The sequence below is a fragment of the Bos taurus genome, chromosome 17 (genome assembly GCF_002263795.3).
Source record: "Bos taurus isolate L1 Dominette 01449 registration number 42190680 breed Hereford chromosome 17, ARS-UCD2.0, whole genome shotgun sequence".
Classification (NCBI taxonomy): domain Eukaryota; kingdom Metazoa; phylum Chordata; class Mammalia; order Artiodactyla; family Bovidae; genus Bos; species Bos taurus.
In genome coordinates this window covers 59,279,763-59,303,065 of record NC_037344.1, presented here as the reverse complement: position 1 = coordinate 59,303,065, position 23,303 = coordinate 59,279,763, and the positions used below count along the sequence as shown (strand labels likewise).

The following is a 23,303-nucleotide window of genomic DNA, read 5'->3' as shown; positions in this document are numbered from 1 at the left end:
GATTTCCTGGCGGAATGATTACAGGTCACAAAACCACCAGAGTACGTGTTTGCGGCGGGTCTCCAGGTGGTGGTTTGACAATTCTCTCCCCTGGGCCAGATGGATCGGAAATTCTGCAGGGAAACATGGAGAGGCCAGGCCCAAGCCACACTTGGTGACATTCCCCAGAATCTTTTCCAAGTGTCAAAGGATATTGGAACCATGCTGGGGAGTACCACATTGTTTTAAACATTGTGAAAATTGGCCACTTTGGAGACAATTTAGTTCTACTCTGCGTATTAAATCATTTCCCTATTTTATGAGTTTTATACAAAAATAATAATAAACTATTTCTCCCCAAGGCCCTAGGAGAAATTGTGTTGCAGTATTAGGTTATGATGTCTTGTACAATTTAATAGATATTCAAGGCTGTTTTGTTTTAATACACAAATATAGAGACTTAGTGAAAGGTGTGATGGGAAATACATGTTCTTGGATCATCGAGGATTTAGCATTGGGGTCCCTTCCAACTAACTCCATAACCAAAATTATATTTCAGTTATAGGCTTCGTTGGGGGATCTCTGTGCCAGGTGAGTAAATTGCTCTGTGGGCATGAGCTGGCTATTTAGGAAAGTTCATTTGATTGTGGCAGAGGGTATGTTAGTGAATTATAGTCCCAGGAACCTGACAGTTGGGGAAAGACCTTTTTCATAATCAACTCTTGACTTACTCTTTTTTTAAAAAAATCTTGTCTTTTTCTTTTGTGTATTTATTTGACTTCTTCAGGGCTTTGTTGTGGCATGCCGGCTTAGCACCCTGTGTCATGTGGGATCTCAGTTCCCGGACCAGGGATTGAACCTGTATCCCCTGCAATGGAAGGTGGATTCTTAATCACTGGACCACCAGGGAAGTCCCTTGCTTGACTCTTGTAATTGAAGGAGCAACAGCAATGGGAATCCTACAGAACCCTGAGTGATCTCAAAGTTGATCCTGATGGAATCAGCGAAGTAAGTTTTACAAAAAGATTTTTGTTTCTACACTGAATTGGCCATGTAAAATGGAATGGGAAAATGAGACAAGACAGAGAAATGGCATGGAAGCAACATTGGGAGCATCTACTATGTGCCAGGTGTCAAGGACTGAAAACACAGCAGTAGGGACTTTCCGAGAAGCCCAGGACTGGTTAAGGCTTTGCCTCCCAATGCAGGAGCCATGGGTTCAATCCCTGGCCAGAGAACTAAGGTCTCACATGCTGTGGGGTGTGGCCAAAAATTAAAAATAAATACAGGGACAAGAAAATAAATAAATGTGTTTGTACCAACTCCCTCTTGAGAAACCTGTATGCAGGTCAGGAAGCAACAGTTACAACTGGACATGGAACAACAGACTGGTTCCAAATAGGAAAAGGAGTACGTCAAGGCTGTATATTGACACCCACTTATTTAACTTATATGTAGAGTACATCATGAGAAATGCTGGGCTGGAAAAAGCACAAGCTGGAATCAAGAATGCTGGGAGAAATGTCAATAACCTCAGATATGCAGATGACACTACCCTTATGGCAGAAAGTAAAGAAGAACTAAAGAGCCTCTTGATGAAAGTGAAAGAGGAGAGTGAAAAACTTGGCTTAAAGCTCAAAATTCAGAAAGGTAAGATCATGGCATCTGGTCCCATCACTTCATGGCAAATAGATAAGGAAACAGTGGAAACAGTGGCTGACTTTAATTTTGGGGGCTCCAAAATCACTGCAGATGGTGACTACAGCCATGGAATTAAAAGACGCTTACTCCTTGGAAGGAAAGTTATGACCAACCTAGACAGCATATTCAAAAGCAGAGACATTACTTTGTCAACAAAGTTCTGTCTAATCAAGGCTATGGTTTTTCCAGTGGTCATGTATCAATGTAAGAGTTGGACTATAAAGAAAGCTGAGTGCCAAAGAACTGATGCTTTTGAACTGTGGTGTCAGAGAAGACTCTTGAGAGTCCCTTGGACTGCAAGAAGATCCAACCAGTCCATCCTAAGGGAGATCAGTCCTGGGTGTTCATTGGAAGGACTGATGCTAAAGCTGAAACTCCAATACTTTGGCCACCTGATGCAAAGAGCTGACTCATTTGAAAAGACCTTGATGCTGGGAAAGATTGAGGGCAGGAGGAGAAGGGGATGACAGAGGATGAGATGGTTGGATGGCATCACCGACTCAATGGGCATGAGTTTGGGTAAACTCTGGGAGTTGGTGATGGACAGGGAGGCCTGGCATGCTGCGGTTCATGGGGTCACAAAGAGTCAGACACAACTGAGTGACTCAACTGAACTGAACCAACTGAAAAAAAGAAGACACAGTAGTAGACAAAACCTAAGTCGGACACGACTGAATTGACTTAGCAGCAGCAGCACAGCAATGTCTGCCTTAATAGAAGCTCACAGGTGAAATGCAGGCGTGACCTTCAACACATCTGACCTCTGCAGTTGACAGACTTCTGAGACAGCTTCCCCTGAGCTCCATTCCTGGTATCCACGACCTGTGCAGTCCTCTCCCTTTGAGTAAAATGTTTCTAACAGAACAGAGCATCATCAGATCCTAAAATAGTGTGAACTTCTGAATATTTATACACTCTTGGGATTCAGAGAAGGATGCTGGTTCTGAGATGTAAAATTTCAGATAAATAATTGTAGGTGAAACAGCTCTCATGAAAAAACAACTTTTCTCAAAGATTCTCACTTCTTAAACTCACTTCCTTCATTCACATACACACATGATCTCGGCTCCGAGGACCCAGCAAGAGAAGGAAGTTCATTATAGCTCCTCTCTCTCAAATCCTGTCTTTAAAGCCTGATGTGAAATCTTACTTGATCATGAGTATGTCACGTTTTAGTGAGTACAAACTCAGCCATGCCTTGGCCAATTTAAAAACTCTTTCTCTCCTCAAAGGCTGCACCTCCTTCAGAGAGAAGGCAGATAGAAGTTGATCTGGACACGGACTGCCTGCCTTTAAACCCCCTAGCAATGTGCAACCTGCTTCCAGACACCAAAACAAATAACTTGTACCCAGGGCATCTGGGAGACACCAGTCATCCCAGCACAATGACTTCCAACTTAGTCAACTGGTGGGAGATGAAGGGAAAAGTCAGAAGGAAAAGGAGGAAGGATTTGACCTGGGGAAGAGGAGGGCAGAACCAGAATTTCGATCAAGAGAAAAAGCAGAGCTAGATGGAAAGAAACTTTCCTCACTGGCCTCAAAATAGCCTTACTGGTGTGGCTTTAGAGTGTGGACAACTAGAAAAAATACTTAACACACTATTCTGGAGACTTCCCAGGAACACGGGAGACAGTGAGACCATATAGTCAAGTGACTGCTAGCATGAGTCCTGAGTTAGAGAAACTGGGATATAGTTCTGGACCACTACCTACTGGCTGTGGAATCTTGGAAGCGTTCTCTGAACTTTGGAAACCTGAGTTTCCTTATTTGTAGACTCTGTAAAACTTCCCAACCCTGGAGAGGTTGTATGGATCAAAGGAGGTGGTGCGTTTAAACAGTACAGGGTGGGTATTGAGTTAGTGTTGTCAGTTGTCTTGGAGGAAGGGGAGAAATGAAAGTGAAAGGATCAAGCAGATCCTTCACTCTCTCCTCACCATTTCTGAACTTGGTTTGGAAAGTACTGTATCCACTGGTGGGGCCTCTTTGGAAGTCCTGAGATGCTCTGGGCTGGACTGAAGGTGTCTGAGGCACTTTTGGCCACACTTGGAAAGGCAGCACGGCGTAGGCAGCACGGAGAGCTGCAGAGCAGAAAGCGTTTCACTCCCTCTGGCCTTTCCTGGGCTGGAGTTCAGAGAGACACAGTTGCTTTCCTTACCCAAGACCGGGGAAATCAGAAGGCTGAGGGAGGACCTTAAGCCAAAAACTGTGCAGAAAAATCCAGGTCAAAACAGGGAAGATCCCACTGGGGTTGGAACTCGGGTTCAAAGTCAGGGATTGAAACCAAGAGTAAGCAGAGGTTAAGAGAGACTGAGGAAGAAGGGGAGCAGGCTGATCACATAAGCTGGGACCCAGGTTCTTTCTGTCTTTCTGCTCTGCCTTTCTCCCAGGCTTGGCTTGTCCTCTTAGGCTTCCCAACACGGCTCAGAAAGATCCACGCATCACAGAAAACAATTTCCAGATGTAGAAAACATGCATCTGTGTTTTGTGTCTCTTTTCAAGGGTGAGATTAAAGACATCTCAAGAACTGCTTAGCAGATCTTCTCTCACTTTTATTGGCCACAAACATGTCACATGACCTCATGTAAATCTATCAGTGGAAAGCAGAAAGGAGCAACCATGATTGACATAAACCAGACATGATTCAAGGACCCAGCTTCTCATGGGATAGGAGCTAGGGAGCTGTATAATTTCTTGCAATGTGCATGGCTGACCAAGTGATTCATGAAAAATATTAGAGCTCTACTTCTAAGCCAGAATGGACAATGTAGCTGTTGAGTAGCCAACCAAGAGCACCTTATAACTCCACTCTCAGGGTCGCCTCCCTCCTCAAATTGTGTCTTCTAACATTTATTGAAGGCTTGGATTCCAGGCACCAAAGCTAAGCATTGCAAGACATCACCTTGCTTAGTCTTCACATCAACATCACGAGATAGGTACCATTTTTATCCTCATTTACTGATGAGAAAACTGGCTCAAAACAGTGAAGCGATCTTCCTAAGTTGTGCTGAGTCACTCAGTCGTGTCTGACTCTTTGTGACCCCATGGATTGTAGCCCGCCAGGCCCCTCTGTCCATAGGGATTCTCCAGACAAGAATACTGGAGTGGGTTGCCATCCCCTCCTCCAGGAGATCTTCCCAACCCAGAGATCAAACCCAGGTCTCCCATATTGCAGACGGACTCTTTACCATCTGAGCCACCAGGAAAGCCTGTAATAACCTTAATTTTAACAAATCTTCCTAAGGTCACACAGTTATACAGTAGTAGACTCAGGACTCTTGAAATTGACAGATGCTATAGTTGTTCTGCCCGATACAGCAGCCACTAGCCACACGTGACTTTTTAATTCTGAAGCACTTTGAATTAAAAATCCGGTCCCTGGAACTTCCCTGGTGGTCCAGTTGCTAAGACTCCGAGTTCCCAATGCAGGGCGCCTGGGTTTGATCCCTGGTAAGGGGACAAGCTCCCACATGTCATGGCTAAGAGTTGCATGCCACAACTAAAGATCCCATGTATCACAGCTAAAACCCAGACCAGGGCTTCTCTGGTGGCTCAGGGGTAAGGAATCCGTCTGCCAGTGCAGGAGACACGGGCTCGATCCCTGATTTGGGAAGATCCCACGTGCCATGGAGCAGCTAAGCTCATGCACCACAGCTCATGAGCCTGGGAGCTGAAATTACTGAAGCCTGCGCGCCATAGAGCCCTGCTCCACAACAAGAGAAAACGTCGCAATGAGAAGCCCGCGCAGCACAGCTAGAGAACATGCCACTCGGTAACGACGATCCAGCACAGCCAAATCTTCCAAAACAAGCAAACCAAAAGACCTGGTGCAGCCAAATAAATAAATATTTTTTTAAGTTAAAAATAAAAATCCAGTCTCTCAGTTGCACTAGCCACAGACCAAGTTCTCACCCAATAGTGACATGCGGGCCGGTGGCTGCCATAACATGGTAGCCATAAAACCTTGTCCTCATCACAGAAACTTCTGTTGGACAGCATTGTTCCAGAACCCACGATCTTAACCCCTTCACCAAAAGGTTCCATGAGACTCACGCTGTCAATTGGTAGTCTCTGTGGAGGTTTCCCAGGAAACAAGATCCAAGACAGGAAGATTCCCATCTCTTCCCACCACCACCCACCTTCAAGGAAAAAAAAAAAAAAAAAAAGCTCTACCACCATGTAAGATTCTTAATTCTTTTCTGAGAAACTTCTCAACCACCAACTTAATGGTGGAAGGAAGGGAGACATGGAAAGGCAGTCCTCACACCCTGGGAGTGTCTCAGAGGAGGAAGAACTAGACAAGCAACAACTCAATAGTACTCTTTGAATTTGGAGGCTGTTAGAATTACACTGCGGTTACCTCGTTCCTCCACACCCGGATCTGGCAAAACCCCTGCCAGCTCCACGTTCCCAAGTTCATCCCAGCTCTCACCCAAACTGCCAATCCACAGCAAACGTGTTTCCCAATTCGCCACAAAAAATCATTGTGTCAATGCTGGGTGACCATGCGGTATGAGGCAAGGCCCCGGATGAAAACCCCCAATACTCACACTGTTCCACCCTCGCAAAAATTCCTCAAGGGCCACGGCTCGTGAGTCAGTTTGTGGTCTGCTTTTCCTTTGATTTTGAAACACTGATGAATTAGGGGACTAGGCATAGCTCTTTCTCCAAAGGTGTTGTAACAGCCGTGGAGATAGTTAAGATAGTGCACGTGTCTCTGCCTTTATTCATCTTCCTGCAGGCTCAGCTGGGTGAGGGCTTGGGGCTGCCAGGACTAAACTGTCCTCCAGAAGATGGATGGTGTCCAGGAAGGAATACGTCTTTAGGAGACCCAGACCTCTACCTACCCTCCGAGAAAGAAAGGTCACTGATCTTTTAGCTCCTATCTCTATTAGAAGGGACCAATCTTTTAGGGTTATAGTGAAAGTCAGAGAAGGTGATAGTTATAAACTATCTGGCACACAGTAAGACTTCAGATAAATGCTGCTTCCTTTTTCCCTCCAACAACTGGATATTTGCACTAAAAATTTGGGTAGAGCTGGGGGTACGAGTACATAGTATTCTGGATAGGAAACCAGAACTATCAAATCCTGATAGTTACCCTTTTCTAAAGGGGGAATCATCAAAGAACAATACCAGACAAATGGAAGGCAAAACAGTATTGTGTTATTAACTGGGGCTTCGATGCCAAGTCCCAAGGCAGGGCAAGAGAGCCACCTGGGCTGGGTCATACCACATGAAAGGCTTCTCTTCTGAGGCTAGTGCAGTCTAAATAGCCTGTGGCTAAAGTCAACCTTGACTCCAGCTCTTCTTCACCCCATATTACCTCACCTGCAAACTGACACAGGACAGTTAGGGGTGGGGAGCAGTCTTAAAGAGAAGAGGCTGAAGCTCTGTGTTACCCAGTCAGAGAATCAGAAAAGAGAGGAGAGGAAAAGGCAGGCAGGCAGACATCGAGCCACACTGCCCTGCCCTGGAAACGCCAGCCTTAGGAAAGGGAACCTAATCTGTATTCCCTAATATCACCAAATCCTATGAACAGAGGAGCCTGGAGGGCTACAGTCCCTGGGGTCACAAGAGTCAGAAATGACTGAGCAACTAAACCACCAAGGAAGTCAGAAGGAGCCTTATTAATACTTAGAAGACTCTAACTGGACAATCCTCCTGGCATGGAGATCCCTAAAGACTCCTCTTGTAATGATTCCAGGCTAGCTTTATAAAGTCACTGGGAAGGGAGGTGGTGAAAGTTCTGATTCCTGGTGCGGTCCTGAAGACAGTGATCAGCAGGTCCAGAGCAGACCCTGAGAATCTACATTTTGCAGGTTGCTGTATCACCAGGAGGGAAAGACTCTTGTGACTCTCGCTTTATTTTCATCTAGCGTTGACTCAATCCCCTGGTGACTGGTCCACTTCTCAGGCTGCTTTCATTTCCATCCCCTTCCTGAGCCTTGCCATCGACACTTTCCTTAGTGAATTCTGCTTCTTCCTCAGATCCAAAGCCCCAACCTCCTCTGAAGAAATCTTTCCCCTCCAACCCCCTTGACTTTCAAAGCCACTGCTGTGGTCAAAGTGGGTTTTAGTCAGGAATGTGTTTTTCCAACTGACTTTTTATTTCTGCCTATATGTCTTTGAGAAGGCCCTGCATCTTAGGAAACCTGTGTTCGTCTGACAATAGGCATGTTGAAAAAGTCTGGTAAGAATTTATCATGGAAAAACCTGCATCTTCAGAGCTCAAAACTAAGTTGTAGGATCAAAGAATCACAGGTCAAATACGTGAATTCACACATGCACACACAGAAAAAAAAATACCACCAAAATGTGGTATTGTTCTGGGCACACATACGACTCCCATAGGGACCATAGAAAAGTCAGTACATATATATTGGCCTACATGTCTCTGGACAGCTATGCACCCCTACCCCAAATCTATCTAGTTCCCTTCATGGGGACAGGATAAAACAACAGGCAATCAACACGCAAAGGCCACCCATATAATTTGCCTTAATCCCCATACCTTACTCTCACCCAATCTCGATCCATCAGCCAATGCTGACCTTTCATTCTAAGTTCCATCTTTAACCACTCTATCTCTGACCACTTCTTCATTCTATTCCCCACCTTCTGAGCCACCCCCGATCACCTTTCAGAGTACGAGGCCAATTATTAAGTGAATCTGAGGGATGGCATGAGAATTTCTATACGTCATTCAACTGAGGTCATCTTCAAGGATGGATATAGGCATACAAACAGATGATAGGAAACACACACACACCACAGAAACTTCAAACCACAGAGGGGGACACCATTAGTTCCAGCCATGGGACAGAGACTGCCTACCTAAAGTTTCTTGAAAAGAAATCTGATTGGCTCAACTTGTTTCTTGAGCTTATGTCTGAGCCAATCAGCTGCAGCCAGGGAGGGTCACATGATATCAACATGGCTGCTGAGCATCATACAGTGAGTGAGAGGGACCTTCTCAGAAATAAAGATTAATGGGATGAGCAGTCACTCTACAAGATAACCATCACTGTACTTGGGCTACTTTTGTTTTTAAAACTCTTCCATAGCACTTTTTGTGTGCCAAGTACCGGTCCAAGTGTTTTCTTCACTCCTATCAACCCTTTGAGACAGACTATGTTATCATCCTATTTTAGCGATGAGGAATCTGGGGGACAAAAATACTAAGTCATTTTTCTAAGGTCATACACCTGGTAATTAGCAAAGTTGGGATTTGAAGCCACACAGGGTGACTCAAGGAGTCATGACTTTAACCACTATGTTCTCCTCTCTCTCAAGTTTAAGTAGAAAGAACCACGGTCTCCATTATGGCTCCTTAAACCCTTCAGAGATCAAAGTGCAGGAGTGCTTCACACAGCCTCCAAAAGTTGTGTAAAAAGCCCAGAGTAAATCACAAGCCTGCAAATGGCAAAGGAACCTGTCCACCTCGCCCCAACCCATCCCATCTCTTCCATTCTCCTTTTCTAGCAACAGGTTTGGAAAACAGAAATGAAAGTGAGACTGAGAAAGACAGAATTCTCAGGCTTCATCTGCAAATCATCAGTAATGGTATCATTCAGAAAACAAAACACCACAACAAACTATAAAGGTAAAACAATGCCCAAGAGTCATAGAGTTTAATGCTTGACTTCTAACAGGTGATATGGCAGCCTGTCTTTACAGCCTCTCAGCACTGTGTCCCACTTGCTGCTCTTCCAGAGCCCCAAGCCTGCACAGAGCACCTCATGCCTGTTCCCTTTGAGGCTAACCAGCCTTCTCCTTAGGAGACCTCATCCAGTCCTGTGAGTTCAGTTACTTACCAGATGTTGGTGACTCTCCAATCTAACTATCCTAGATCTCCCTCCTTCCCTGAAGACTAGTGAGTCAACTTGTCACTAGCCATCTCCTCTTGGCCATGACATGGGTGCTTCAAATATGGTGTGCTCAAAGCCAAATCCAACATTTCCTTGCCCAGATTCATTCCTTTTCAGTTGGTCCTGACTTCAGGGGAAATGGTATCACCACGTATCCAACAACACGAGTTTCAGAATCCTAGAAATAACTCTTGACCCTTTCTTCACCCTTTTATTCTACTCACATCCATTCATCAAGTCTTACTTATTTGGCTTCCTAAATGTCCCTGGAATCCTTCACTTTTCTTCATCCTCTCTACCACTTCCCCTCTTCAGGCTGCCATTTTGCTTGCTTGGATAACCAATGTGGTCTTCTTGCAACAACAAATGCCTCCCTCCAATCTATCTCCCAAGCTGCATCCATCTAAAATTAAAAATCTGGTCGTATTTCAGTTTTCCTTAAATCTCTTCAAAATTTCTCCACTACTCTTGGAAAAGAAATCTCAAATCCCTTTAGAAAAAAAAAAGAAATTTCAAATCCTTAACATGACTGATAAAGCCTATAAAGTACCCATCCACCTTTCTAGACTTATCTTACACTACCCTTCCATTCACTACCCTTACTTGTGAAACTGAGAACTGAATAAATATGCCCCTGGTATATTTTAGAGTTGCCTCTAAAATGACCCCAATGACCCCTCCTATAGTATTCAAGCACATGTATAATCCCTCTCCCTTGAGTATAACCTGGACCCAGTGACTCACTTCTAATGAAAATAAAATGATAAAAGTGAAAAGATTCTCCTCTAAGATTAGGTTACAAAAATATTCTGACATCCATTATGTTCTCTCTCTTCTCTTCCTCTCCCCACTCTTACTCTGCTCCAAGCTATTGCAAGTAGCTCTATGAAGTGAAGTCGCTCAGTCGTGTCCGACTCTTTGTGACCCCATGGACTGCAGCCTACCGGCTCCTCCATCCATGGTATTTCCCAGGCAACAGTACTGGAGAGGGTTACCATTTCCTTCTCCAGAGGATCTTCCCGACCCAGGGCTCAAATCCGGGTCTCCCACAGTGTAGGCAGATGCTTTACCTTCTGAGCCACAAGGGAAGCCCTAAGTAGCTCTATACTGCTACTGCTGCTAAGTCGCTTCAATAGTGTCTGACTCTGTGCGACCCCATAGACGGCAGCCCACCAGGCTCCCCCGTCCCTGGAATTCTCCAGGCAAGAATATGGAGAGCATCAATTGGCAAGAAATAGATATATCCACCCAAAAGTCATTGGGAACCTGAGGTAAAGCCATACCAGATTCCTAACCCAGAGACACTGACATAATAAATGTTTGTTGCTTTGAGCCATTATATTTTGAAGTAGTTTGTTTTGCAGCAGTGGATGACTAATTAAACTCTAGAGACTTTCTTATTTCTGAAGAACTGCACATGCTGTTCCCAGCTCCTGGGTTACTCCTCCTACTCCTCCTCATGCAGATCCATTTCACCTAACTCGAATATATTCTCAAGACTCAGGTGAGATGACACTTCCTCCAGGAAGCCTTCACTGACTTCCTTCACTATCACATTGATCATACCAGACGGAAAGCTCCATGAGGACAGGCACCATGGCTGTCACAACTCACTTTGGACTGTCTGTATCCAAAAAAGAACTGGCAATAGAATATGGGTTGTAAATACCTCCAGAAAGAATAAAAGGCATAGAAAGACTTCTCCTCTCCATGCTGATTTGAGTCTTCTTCTTAGGCCCAGCATATGACTCTGTATCATATACACATTAACTACATCCTGAGTTTCTAGAAGCCATGCTTTTAATTTACATGGTTATAATATTGAACTCAAATCTGATATTTCCACTGAGCTTTAACATTTCCTTTTCTCATTCGTTCTTTTTTCACTTTCACAATAACCATCAGGACATCACTATCCTCATTTTACACATAGGAAAAATGAGACAGAAAGACCTGAGTTAAGTTTCTTGGACAACCAAGTGCAAATTGCAAGTCTCTAAATGAGTCTCCAATCTCTCAGCCTAGGACTGTTTCTCAGAAGGAAGTCAGATGAACGAACACTCTAATTACTAAAAATTTTGCTTTAAAAATGCAGGTTGCCTTTCATAGATGACTGATGCTTTCACTTCATCACCCAGGCATCTTGGTAAGTAAATAAACGACAATATGAAATGCTTGGTCTCTAAGGGGAAAAGATTGCAGAATCAAGGAAATAAAGTAAAATCTAATTAAGTCAGATCTGGAAAAAAAGAAAGTTATGAAAAAAAATCAGTAACAAGCAAAGCATAAAATGGAAAGAAATTAGTTTCAATGCTTTCAGATACACATTGGTAAACTTAAAAATTGTTAGAAAAAAATAAAGTAGGCAGAAGCAAAATAGGCTAATGAAAAAAGGAACCATTCACAACAGACTACTTTACAGACCAACAAATATGACATTCCAGGCTGGGCTTTATGTCTCTAAGTAGTCACAAAGTACTCATTTTTTGTTTTGTTTTTCTAACTCCATAAGGATCTTATTTACGACACGTAAGTAACATTTCTAAAACTACAAAGTTCTGAATTAAAAACAATACAATGGAATAAAAATCACAATAATACCAGTTGCAGTCTGTACAGTGAGGAAAATGCTTTATAACCAATGAGTTTTGCTTCTTCGGTAATTAAATGCCTATGGGTAGCCCACAGACACACCCACCACAGGCTGAACTCCACTCAACTGTAAAGAAGGTTCTAGAAAAGTTTGCACAGTGAGCTATGGCTCCATGTGTTCTGGGTTGGCCTTTACCGTGGCTTTTAATTAGTTATCAATTTTTAATTGCATGCCATGTGCTCAGTTATGTCTGACTCCTTGCAATTTCTCTGTCCATGGAATTTTCCAGGCAGGAATACTAGAGTGGGTTGCCATTTCCTCCTCCAGGGGATCTTCCCTGGCCCAGGGATCAAACCCACATCTCCTGTGTCTCCTGCACTGCAGGTGGATTCTTCACCTGCTGAGCCATTTTAATTATTAGAGTGTTGACATAAAGTCCAGATTTCCAGCATCTGGGTTCACATCCTCACATGACAAATATAAGTCAGAACTCAGGAAGTGTTCCCCCTTATCCAGGGTATGTGGTCTCCGTATCTTTAGTCATCACCCCCTATTTCTTCTATTATCAGCCTATCCCTGGCATTTACAATTTTTCTGGGCCTCTAGAAGCATAGGGTTGAGATCTTTATGCTAAAGAAATGATGGCTGCTCTTAAAATTCCATTGGTTAAAACAGATTTACACAAGTGACCTTTGGGAAAAGAGAATTTGGGGGGAAAAAAGAAGTGTCACTAGGAATCCACGAGGTACCTTTTCTCCTTTTGCTCTCTTTCTAGCCTCTCAGTCATGGCGTCTCTGCTTCTCTCTGTGTCTCTTTGCCATTTCTCTCCTGTACTGAGGTCAGTTTCTTCACAACATCAGTTGGTAGTAATTCAAAATAGCCAGTCTGTGGTATTGCAGCCTGGATGGGAGGGGAGTTTGGAGTAGAAAGGATACACGTACATGTAAGGCTGAGCCGCTTTGCTGTCCACCCGAAACCAGCACAGCGTTGTTAATTGGCTATTTGTTGCTCTTGCTGTTCAGTCTCTCAATCGTGTCCAACTCTTTTGCGACCCCATGGACTGCAGCCTGCCAGACTCCTCTGTCCATGGGATTTTCCCAGGCAAGAACCCTGGAGTAGGTTGTCGTTTCCTTCTCCAGGGGATCTTCCTGACCGAGGGATCAAACCCACGTCTCCTGCGTTAGCAAGTGGATTCTTTACCACTGAGCCACCAGAGAAGCCCTATTCTCTAATATAAAATAAAGTTTTCAAAAATGAAAAAAGAAATTAATTTTATTCAGAATATGAAGACAAACTTACTGAGCTTTTTTCCAGTGATGATTATAGTCATGTGATAATTTATTATATTTTTATTATTAATAACCTAATGGTACATTTTTAGAAGTTTTCTTTGGAGATTTCTTACTTTAGGAGTAAAAGACAAAAAAAGCCATAAACTTTTCTTTTTCCTATTTTGGCAAAACTGGTTGAAATGGTACATAGACAAATGAACAGTTTTAGTTTGGTGACAAACTGAAAATCCATCCTTTGTTAGCAATTACTGTCAGAATGAATATTCTTCTAGGCATTGCTGAGGATTGGAATCAATAAATATTATTAATATACCAAATTGAAAAAATAAAGAAAAATAAAACAGCCAGCCTGGTCTGGCATCCATTTCCTAGTCTCTCAACTCAAGTTTTCCCAGCTCCCCAGGCCCAGCGTCTCATTTCCCCAAACCCAATTTGCCCAAACAGGAGTCAAATTGGTGGAATTATCTATTCAAATTAGACCAACCAGTTACTGGTCACGGTTGTCGGTCACCCTGTGAATCAGGGTGTCTGAGACAATACCCTGATAACAAGCACAAAATATGGCTTCCCAGGGCATCGAAGAGTCTAGGCAAGACACACTCCCTTCAAGGGCAGGCAGGCCGTGACCCGCACCACCAGCCACCACCTCCCCAGACACGACCCTAAGTCTAAAGCAATTTGCCTCTGTGCTCCCATGAGCTGTGGCCCAGCCAGGGCCTGGCTTCCAGAGGGCAGAGCTCTGTACAAAGGGATAATGTGCTTCATTTGGAGACCGAGCCCTCAGCCACAGGCACAAATGGAAGCAGTTAGTTGCTATAATGAATTTGTAATGCTCCTTCACTTGTTTCCTCTCTGTGCCTGTTGGCCCTTCAAAACAGTGTGAATCCACCAAAGAACAGTAACTGGGCTTCTTCTAGCCAGTGTGGGGGTTCACGCCCACTGCGTCCCCCACCCCAGACAAACCGCTGCACCTCCTCTGAAGTGGCCATAACAAATTTGCCTTTAATGGCCCGAAATTGGGAACTCCACCTTACTTGCCTTTGAGAGAGAACAAAGAGAGTCTCTATTCTCTCTGGCTCCTCCCAGCCCCGAGATAGCCAAGAACAGAGTATGATTCTCAGGCTTCAGTTCACCCTGCAGAAACAAGGAAATCCTAGCAGCCCGAGAGGCACAAAGGCAGGGTGGTTAAGCACACAGGACCTGGCTCTCATTCCAGCTCTGCCAGGAAAGTGCTGTGTGATTTCCAGCAAGTTCACAAACTCAGTTCACATCCTTGCTGTGCTTCCTGTTGGCTGTGTGACCCTGTGTGAGGTGCTCAACATCTCTGAGCTTTTGTTTACCCCATAGGTAAAAAGAGCACCAAAATGTATACAAGTGAACCTGTTGAAAGGCTTAGAAATAATGAATATAAAGCCCTGAACGCAGTACCCATTCCCAGGCGACTATCATTTTATTCCTGGTGCCCAGTACTTACTTAAGAATGCTACATTTTCCCCCGCAGGCTTTTCTGCTTCCTTCTTTGACATTTGACCAGAATGCTGAAACAGAGCACCGTGTTATGGAAGGCCTGGTCCTGCCTTCCAAGAGCAAGCCTCAGGGGTCCATTCAAAACCCTTTCAAATAAGACCTTCCACTTGAGATTCAATAGCTGAGAAGGTCAACTCATGGAGAGTCAGAGACAAAGGGGACATCTGTCTGGTTTGGCCTCAGCACGGTTGTCAGGACTCTTTGTAAAAGCAAGCCTGTTACTGTTATTGTTATTATTGTGCTGTCATCGTCGTTGTTTTGACAGTTGTGATGGCATGGGGGCGACAATTCTCACTCACACAGATAAGGGCACGGGGGACCCAGGCTCTACTGAGAAGACTGCTGGCCCCTCTGAGACACAACCATCTGATTGGAACCCTCTGTAGAAGTCTGCACGTAGAAGTTCCTCTGCAAAATCAGTGGCTATTTAGTGAGCACCTATTATGTGCCAGGACTTGCACAAGGTTCTAGGCCTGTGGTGAGCCACGTGGGCAAGACGCTTCCCTAAGGTGGTGCTTAGAGTCTGGTGGGAAGACAGACGCTACAGCAGGGGTGGAGTTTGGTTTTGGTTTTAAGCGCATAATGGCAAATTGTGACTCCCACTATAATGAGAACAGAGTGTAACATCTGAGGCCAACAAGGGAGGGAAATAGAAAGATTTGGGGACGTCCAAGGGATTGGACTTCCCTGATGGCTCAGACAGTAAAGAATCTGCCTGCAATGCAGGAGACCCAGGTTTGGGAAGATTCTCTGGAGAAGGGAGTGGCAACCCTCTCTAGTATTCTTGCCTGGGAAATCCCAAGGACAGAGGAGCCTGGCAGGCTACAGTCCATGGAGTCCCAAAGAGTCAAACAAGACTGAGCGACTAACATTAAGGGATTGAAGGAGGTCTTAGAAAGCTGGGTGGCACTGGGCTAAGCCCTCACCTGTCCGAGCCTGTTCCCTTCCATTTAAACAAGGGGTTACATTACCTATTCCTGAGCTGCTGAGGCACGAAAGATGACCACGGAAGGTGCCCAGCGCAAGTCCTGCCCCGCAGTAGCCTCTAAGTGGGGCTAGTTCCTCTGCATTGGTTGAACCTAGGGCTAAGCCTCCAGACCATTAGCCTTTGGAACACTCCAGTCTGTGCTAGACACCTGAGGAGACCAAAAAGAGCCCCAGTTGCCTGCAAGCTCAGGCAGAGGCCTTTGGAATTTAGGAACTTCCCAAGGAGCCTGTGCAGGGCACACCCTGATTTTGAGAAGAGATCCTACCTGCCTCCTCTTCCTAAAACATTACATCCTAGTGACACAAGCAAAACAGGCCTGTCTTCATTGCTGTATTGTCATTGTCGAGTTTCTTGTTGCTATTACTACTAGTAGTGATAATAATGATGGCAGTGTTTTTCTTGCTTGTTTGCCTACTCTGCCTGTTAAGGGCTTCCGTGATCTTCTCTACACGCCCAAAATCCACCCAATTATTTCTCAGAAACAAAGGGGCTGTCTAATAGTCTGATACAAGACGCGGCAAGCAGCTTATAGAAAGGGCCAGAGCGTAAACATTTGAGGGTTTGTGGGTCTCTGTAGTGACTATGTGAAAGCGGTTATCAGAAAAGATGAAAACAAATGGATAGGGCCATGTTTCAATAAAACTTTATTTATAAAAACAGTCAGTGGGGCTGGAAAGAGTTGATGTGCAGGCCATGGTTTACACCCTCCAGGCTTTAAACAGCTTCTCACATGACAGGTAGGATGTGTACAGAGTGATGTGCTCACAATTACCTTATTGTGAACAACACATGAGAGCATTGTGGAAACTTACACATCACTTGATGGACTCATTTAACAATCTTTGTAGTTAGTGGGCTTAATTCTTTTTTACTACATTTTCCCAAGTGATCCCGAGATGTTTAAACCTTTAACTTCTTAACTAAAGATTTGTCTGTCTTTGTGAAAGGAGTGTTGGAAGACAGTAACAAACCCTACAAGGGACTATGGTGCGAGCCATAATGAAAATGGATATTTACTAAATCTACAGAGATTTAGTAGATGTTCATAAGAATGTGATCTCTCAATTACAAGTGTTAGAAATTTTAAATGAACCTTTGTAGATCAGACCTGGTAAAGCTAATCTATAGGACAAATGAAAACCGATTGTAATGAGAAGTGAATAAATGAGTGGGCACGTATTGCTTAGAATAAAATTTTCAGTGATGACAAGGTTGGCATTTGGAAAAGGGCTGTGTTTTGAACAACATAGGTGAAAATGAAAGGGATTTGCTCTGAGCTGAAAAAGTATCTCAAGTGATGAGAAAGACGATGGTGGGAAGCTTAGGAAGGGTTTGAAGAAAACAGTTTTTTAAATGGGAAGGTTAGGGAGGGAAAGCATCAAATTCTAAATTAATGTACTATTTTAACATAGGAAGAGATTTAAAATGCTGTTTCTATAACTAAATTAATATCTCAAGCGGTGGGAGACATCTGATTATTTCATCTCCATGTCCTTAAAAGCTGGTACATTTGAGCTGTCTAAAAAATGGCAATTTCTCCTTGGGAAAATAGGAGTGTGTATGATGGAAAGGCAGAACTGGTATCATCTGCTTTGTTCCCAGAGTCTCTGCAGGACTTGGCACACAGTAGGTAGTAAGGAATAAAAATGAATGAATGAACACATAGTAATGAATAAAATGAATGAATGAGAGTGGGTAAATGTAGGAATGAACAAACAGTAGTGATGAATAAAATTAATGAGTCAAAAAGTGAGTGAGTGAATGAATGAACAAATCATTTGAGCGCTTCCTGTAATGCTCACCACCTCAAAACAACTCCAATTCTAGCCATGAAGGAGATCATAGCCGTTTGGCCAGCTATAGAAATTCACTTAACCTTCACCGGTGAGTGCTACCTCTCCCAGAATTTAGCATCTTCATGTCTTTCTCAAACAGGAAAGGTCAGAGAAAGCCAGAGAGTTCCCTCAGGCTCTGAGCTCCTGGACCTTAACTCCTACAAAACAGCACAAACCAAGTCAGACACAACCCTGCCCCAAAAGAGAAAGGGTAGGGAGCGGCGGGGCATGGACTGGGCAGGAGAGAAAAGGCAGAAGGTGGGATTCTGGAAACCCTTTCTCCCTGGGAGAAAGAAATCAGTGCAACTCAAGCCTTGGACTGTCCTTTATGCTGCCCACGGTGACTCAGCATGGGGGCCTGAGAGTCTTGTTGAGAAAAGACGATGGGGCAAAGAGAGAGATGGATGGGAGAAAAGGGGGCCTTTCACAGAAAGGCAGCTGGCCCTAGTCAAGGCTGCCACTGTGCCAAGCTAGGGGCAACACTGCTCAGACCACAGGGCCAGTAGCCGAGGGAGGAGCCAGCATGTACTTTCGCTGTCCGTCTGCAAAGACTGAGCTTCTAAGCACCAAGTTCAAGCTTCCTCTACATTCCTGAACTGGTAACCACAATAGCAGTAGCAAAACCAATAAAAATAGCTAACACAGGGACTTCCCTGGTGGTCCAGAAGTTAAGACTCCATGCTTCCAATATAGGGGATGAGGGTTCGATCACTTGTCAGAGAACTAAAATCCTACATGTCGTGTGGCTAAAAAAGATCTCTGTGCCTATGATGACAATTACACAGCTCTGTAAACATAGCAAAAATCATTGAATTGTGCAAGTAAAGCAAGTGAATTATACGGTATATAAATTATAACTCAATAAAAGATTTTTTTTTAAGTAACACTTAGACTTCCTATAAACCAAGCTTTATACACACTCAAGTCACCATCATTAACCCCATTTTATAGACAAGGAAACTGAGGCATAGAAAGGTTAAGTAGCTTGCCCAAGTTGGCGTGGGAGTGGCAGAGCCTAACCTGGTGACCAGCAGTCCTGGTTTGCTGAGGACTGTCCCCACTTTAATGCTGAAAGCTGTGTGCCCTAGCAAATCCTTCAGACCAGGGCAAATCAGGTCAGCTGGGTCACCCTAGCCAAGGGCAGGCAGCAAAGGACGTATGTTTAACCGCTTCCTGATCCTGCGCTGGGGAGAAGCATGGTGTAGCTGTTAAGAGCATGAGCTTTGAAGCCAGGATTAAGATCCAGGTTCAAGTCCAGCCTTTGCTTAGTATTAGCCACCGGGTCTACATGGCTCAGTTTTCCTTCTCTGTAAAATGGGAATCATAGAATCTACTTCATTTTCTGGTTTCAAAACCTGAGGCTGGACACAGGATGAATGCCTAACTTTGGTTAGACTGTATGGTCAACCCCATCATAGTAAGTGAGATAATAATACATTAGTCTGGAGGGAATGAGGTGGGAACTGCTCAGGCAGGAAGGTGTGTTAAGACCAGGAACTCTACATAATGCTCTGTGGTGACCTGAATGGGAAGTCCAAAATGGAGGCGACATATGCATATATATGGCTGATCACTCTGCCGTACAGTAGAATCTAACATAACATTGTAAAGCAACTATACTCCAATAAAAGTTAACTTTAAAAAACCATTAAAAAAATTTTTAAAACAATGTTACTGTAGTGATTCTCAGGTTAACAAGGAAATCAAAAGAACTCTGAGTTGCATGCATCTAATGACAAATTCAATATAAAGCTCTGAAAAGTATATCCAAATTCATAACACACTTATTAAGAAAATCGTAAGTATAAAAATAAATGTTAGTGTTTAAAAAAAAAGAAGAAGGATTAAAGCAACCATCTGCTGAAGGCGGAGGGTGGGGTGGGAGGGGAGCCCGTGTCACCCTCAGGTCACACCAGCTGCTGTCAGCTCCTCTCGCAGGAGTCCAGATATCCTGGAGGGATGAGGAGGCGTCCGGGCTGCCCACTCAATCCTGTCTTGGCTCCAGAGCCCAGGAGAGCTCCTCTGCTTCTTGCCTGCTTCTCAGCTATTTGTGGCCCTCCTGACAGTGACGGGGCCAGGGAGGCGAGGCTGGCTTCTTCCGTCCCATGTTCTCTTCCCAAACAATGGGAACCAGGATGTTCCATCCAGCAAGCCCCCTAACTGTCTCACCATCCTCTCCGAATCCCAGACCCACAGCCCTGCCTGGCCTCGGGCACCCCATGAAAAACTAGGCCAGGGCGGACAGTGTAGGAGGTGTTCCCCCGCCTCTTACGCTAATTTGGATTCCAGCCCTGATGAACATCATCATTCAGTCACTCAACAAACACCAGGGGAGGCCTAGAATCCCGGTGAGCCTGTGCTCTGGAGTCAGACGGCTCCAGGTTCAATCGCAGCTCACTGCTAACCAGTCCCCCCTCCCCCCGACCTGTGTAACAAGTTCATTAACCTCTCTGTAGCCCAGTGTCCACAGATCAATTAGTAATAATCCTTACAATACAGTGTTGTGTAAAACCTTTAGAACGATGTCTGGCAAATAATAGGTGGTCAATAAATGTTACTTATCATTAATCACAGTATTATTAATGCTAACATTAATATGTCTTGCACTTTCATTATATCCTTATTTCTGGCCACTTTGAAAGCACAGTTGACCCTTTAAACAACGGAGGGGTTAGGGACACCAAACCCCTGGGCCGCTTGTAAGCTGGTTCTTCTGCTCACTGGGGATTCAGACTCATCCTTATTTTTCTCTCATACCTGTTTTGTTGTTATTCTCTGTGTCACTTCCTTGCCGGGGCAGCGGGTCCTGACCCAGAGCTTCCTGCCCTAGTCAGTCTAGGCACTTCCATCCCAAGCTATGCCACACTGGTAGTGCTCGTGGTAAAGAATCCACCTGCCAGTGCAAGAGACACAAGAGACGCAGGTTTGATCCCTGGGTGGGGAAGATTCCCTGGAGAAGGGAATGGCAACCCGCTCCAGTATTCTTGCCCGGGAAGTCCCATGGAGAGAGGAGCCTGGCGGGTGGGCTACAGTCCATTAGGTTACCAAAGATCTAACACGACTGAGCAACTGAGTGTGCATTACAACACAGATATTTACCAAACCTACATTTGCATCAAATGCCCAGACTGGCTGGTGGCTGTATTTTACATTAGTTTTTATTACTACTACATGCAGAAAAAGATATAATGAAAATATACCTGAACATACAAATTAAGGAGGGAGACAGGCACCCAGGTCAGACATTGATCTTTTGTTTGTGTAAGAGATTCATTCAGCAAATCCTTTTTATGGTTGTAGTGAAAAGCGAGGCTGTGCGTCAGCTTCAGTGACAGTAAATTCTCAACTGGAAATAAATTTTCCTGGTCAGCCGACATTTGTCTGATCTAAGGACCAAAGACCTTTCTACATCTCTGATTCTTCTTCGTCCCTCCACAACTCAGAATGGGCTGTACTGTGCTGTGCTTAGAATCTCAGTCATGTCCAACTCTTTGCAAGCCCATGAACTGGAGCCCACCAGGCTCCTCTGTCCATGGGGATTCTCCAGGCAAGAATACTGGAGTGGATTGCCATGCCCTCCTCCAGAGGATCTTCCCAACCCAGGGATCGAAGCTAGGTCTCCCACATTGCAGGCAGATTCTTTACCATCTGAGCCACCAGGGAAGCCCAAGAATACTGGAGTGGGTGGTCTATCCCTTCTCCAGGGGATCTTCTCAATCCAGAAATAGAATCGGGATCTCCTGTACTGCAGGTGGATTCTCTACCAGCTGAGCTACCAGAAAAACCCAGAGTGAACTACATTCACATAATTAATTGAAAAAAAAATACATCACTTCTCATTGGAGTATAAATTGGTTCAACTTTTGGAGAGAGGAATTTGGCAGAGTCATTCTCAAGAGCACCAACAATGTCTAAACATCTCGATTCAATAAATCTTCCTACAGAGACCTCACCCAAGCAAATTATCTGAAATAGGGGCAAAAGTGACCAATTTCACAACCACATTTGTTGTAGTTTTCAGTCTAAAATTTAAAAATAGGAAACAATTGGATCACGACCAACACAGTCTTGCTAAGTCAATGTTCTGACTATCTCTTTTGACATTAAAAAAACAAATCCCAAAGCCAAGTGACAACCACAGTTCTTTATTTAGTTGACAAATCTGCCACATAGGCAAGGCTGACTGCAGATGCCCCTTTTCTGTTCTATTTGTCTGTTCTAAGTATGGTTGACTCAAAAAGTGAAGGGCTGGACAGTGTCTCTTGACACAGTATTTCCAATATGGTAGCCTCGGGATAGTTTGATGTCTTAAACGATGACTCAGGACTCCACAGGACGGAAAGTAGAACCTGCCAGTTTCTTAAAGTGTGGGCCAGCACAGCACGACTTCTGCTTGTTTCTACTGACGGAAGTCTCAGAGCACCATGGTGTCTATACAGGGCGTGGGCCACAGACCCGCCTCTTTTATAGGGGATGCATCTAAGAATTTGCGGACATGGAGATATAGACGTAGAAAACAGACTTGTGGACACAGTGGGGGGAAGGAGGGGGTGAGACAGATTGAGAGAGTAGCGCTGAAACATACACACCGCCACATGTGAAATAGATCGCCAGCAGGAATCGCTGTAGGACTCAGGGAGCTCAACCCCATGCTCTCTGACCACCTAAAGGAATGGGATGGGCTGGGGGTGGGGGGTGGGAGGTGGGAGGGAAGCTCAAGAGGGAGAGGACATACGTATACTCATGGCTGATTCATCTTGATGTTTGGCAGAAACCGACACCATGTTGGAAAGCAATTATCCTCCAATTAAAAATATAAAAATTTTAAAAAGGAAATTTATGTTCAAATCAGCATTTTCAGCTCCAATAAGGAATTCTGGTCTATGTGCAGCCCCAGCTGGCTGGTGGGTTCCTGATGTCCCCTCAGGCGGGGTGTTAGATTCCCTGGTTTGCCACAGCCCCTCACTGGCCTGCTTTCTGCGTTAATGATTCCTGTCGGCCCCCCTGGGCGTGTGTGTTTGCAATCTCATGAGCCATATTTACAACTGAAAATCAACAATAACAGATTCATAAAGCAAATCTAAGGCAAAGCGCGTTGAGATGATTTGTCTGGAGAGAGGAGAATGGTGCCTGGGATGCAAAGCACCCATGATTTCCCTATACCTTGTACAAACTGGTCCTTATTCCAGTCCTCCTGGACGGGAGCCACCCTCACGACTCCCATATCATGTTTCCTCCCCAGGGAATGGCGTCAGGAAGGTGTGGTGATCCTCCAGCCACTGATGCCCTCAGTGAAAGTGCAAGTCACTCAGTCGTATACAACTCTCTTCGACCCCATGGGCTATATAGTCCACGGAATTCTCCAGGCCAGAATACTGGAGTCGGTAGCCTTTCCCTTCTCCAGGGCATCTTCCCAACCCAGGGATCGAAGTCAGGTCTCCCCTATTGCAGGCAGATTCTTTACCAGCTGAGCCACAAGGGACGCCCAAGAATACTGGAGTGGGTAGCCTATCCCTTCTC

The 23,303-nt window shown here is 44.6% G+C and overlaps 1 long non-coding RNA gene across 1 annotated transcript in view; it reads left to right on the top strand.

Moving 5' to 3' along the window:
* LOC104974662 (uncharacterized) overlaps nucleotides 1–23,303 on the top strand; it is a 43,288-nt gene that overhangs the window by 5,288 nt on the left and 14,697 nt on the right. Inside the window, exons 2-3 of the long non-coding RNA XR_009491084.1 lie at nucleotides 767–1,629; nucleotides 11,644–11,694. This is a non-coding gene — a long non-coding RNA (uncharacterized lncRNA). The remainder of the gene's footprint in view (nucleotides 1–766; nucleotides 1,630–11,643; nucleotides 11,695–23,303) is intronic.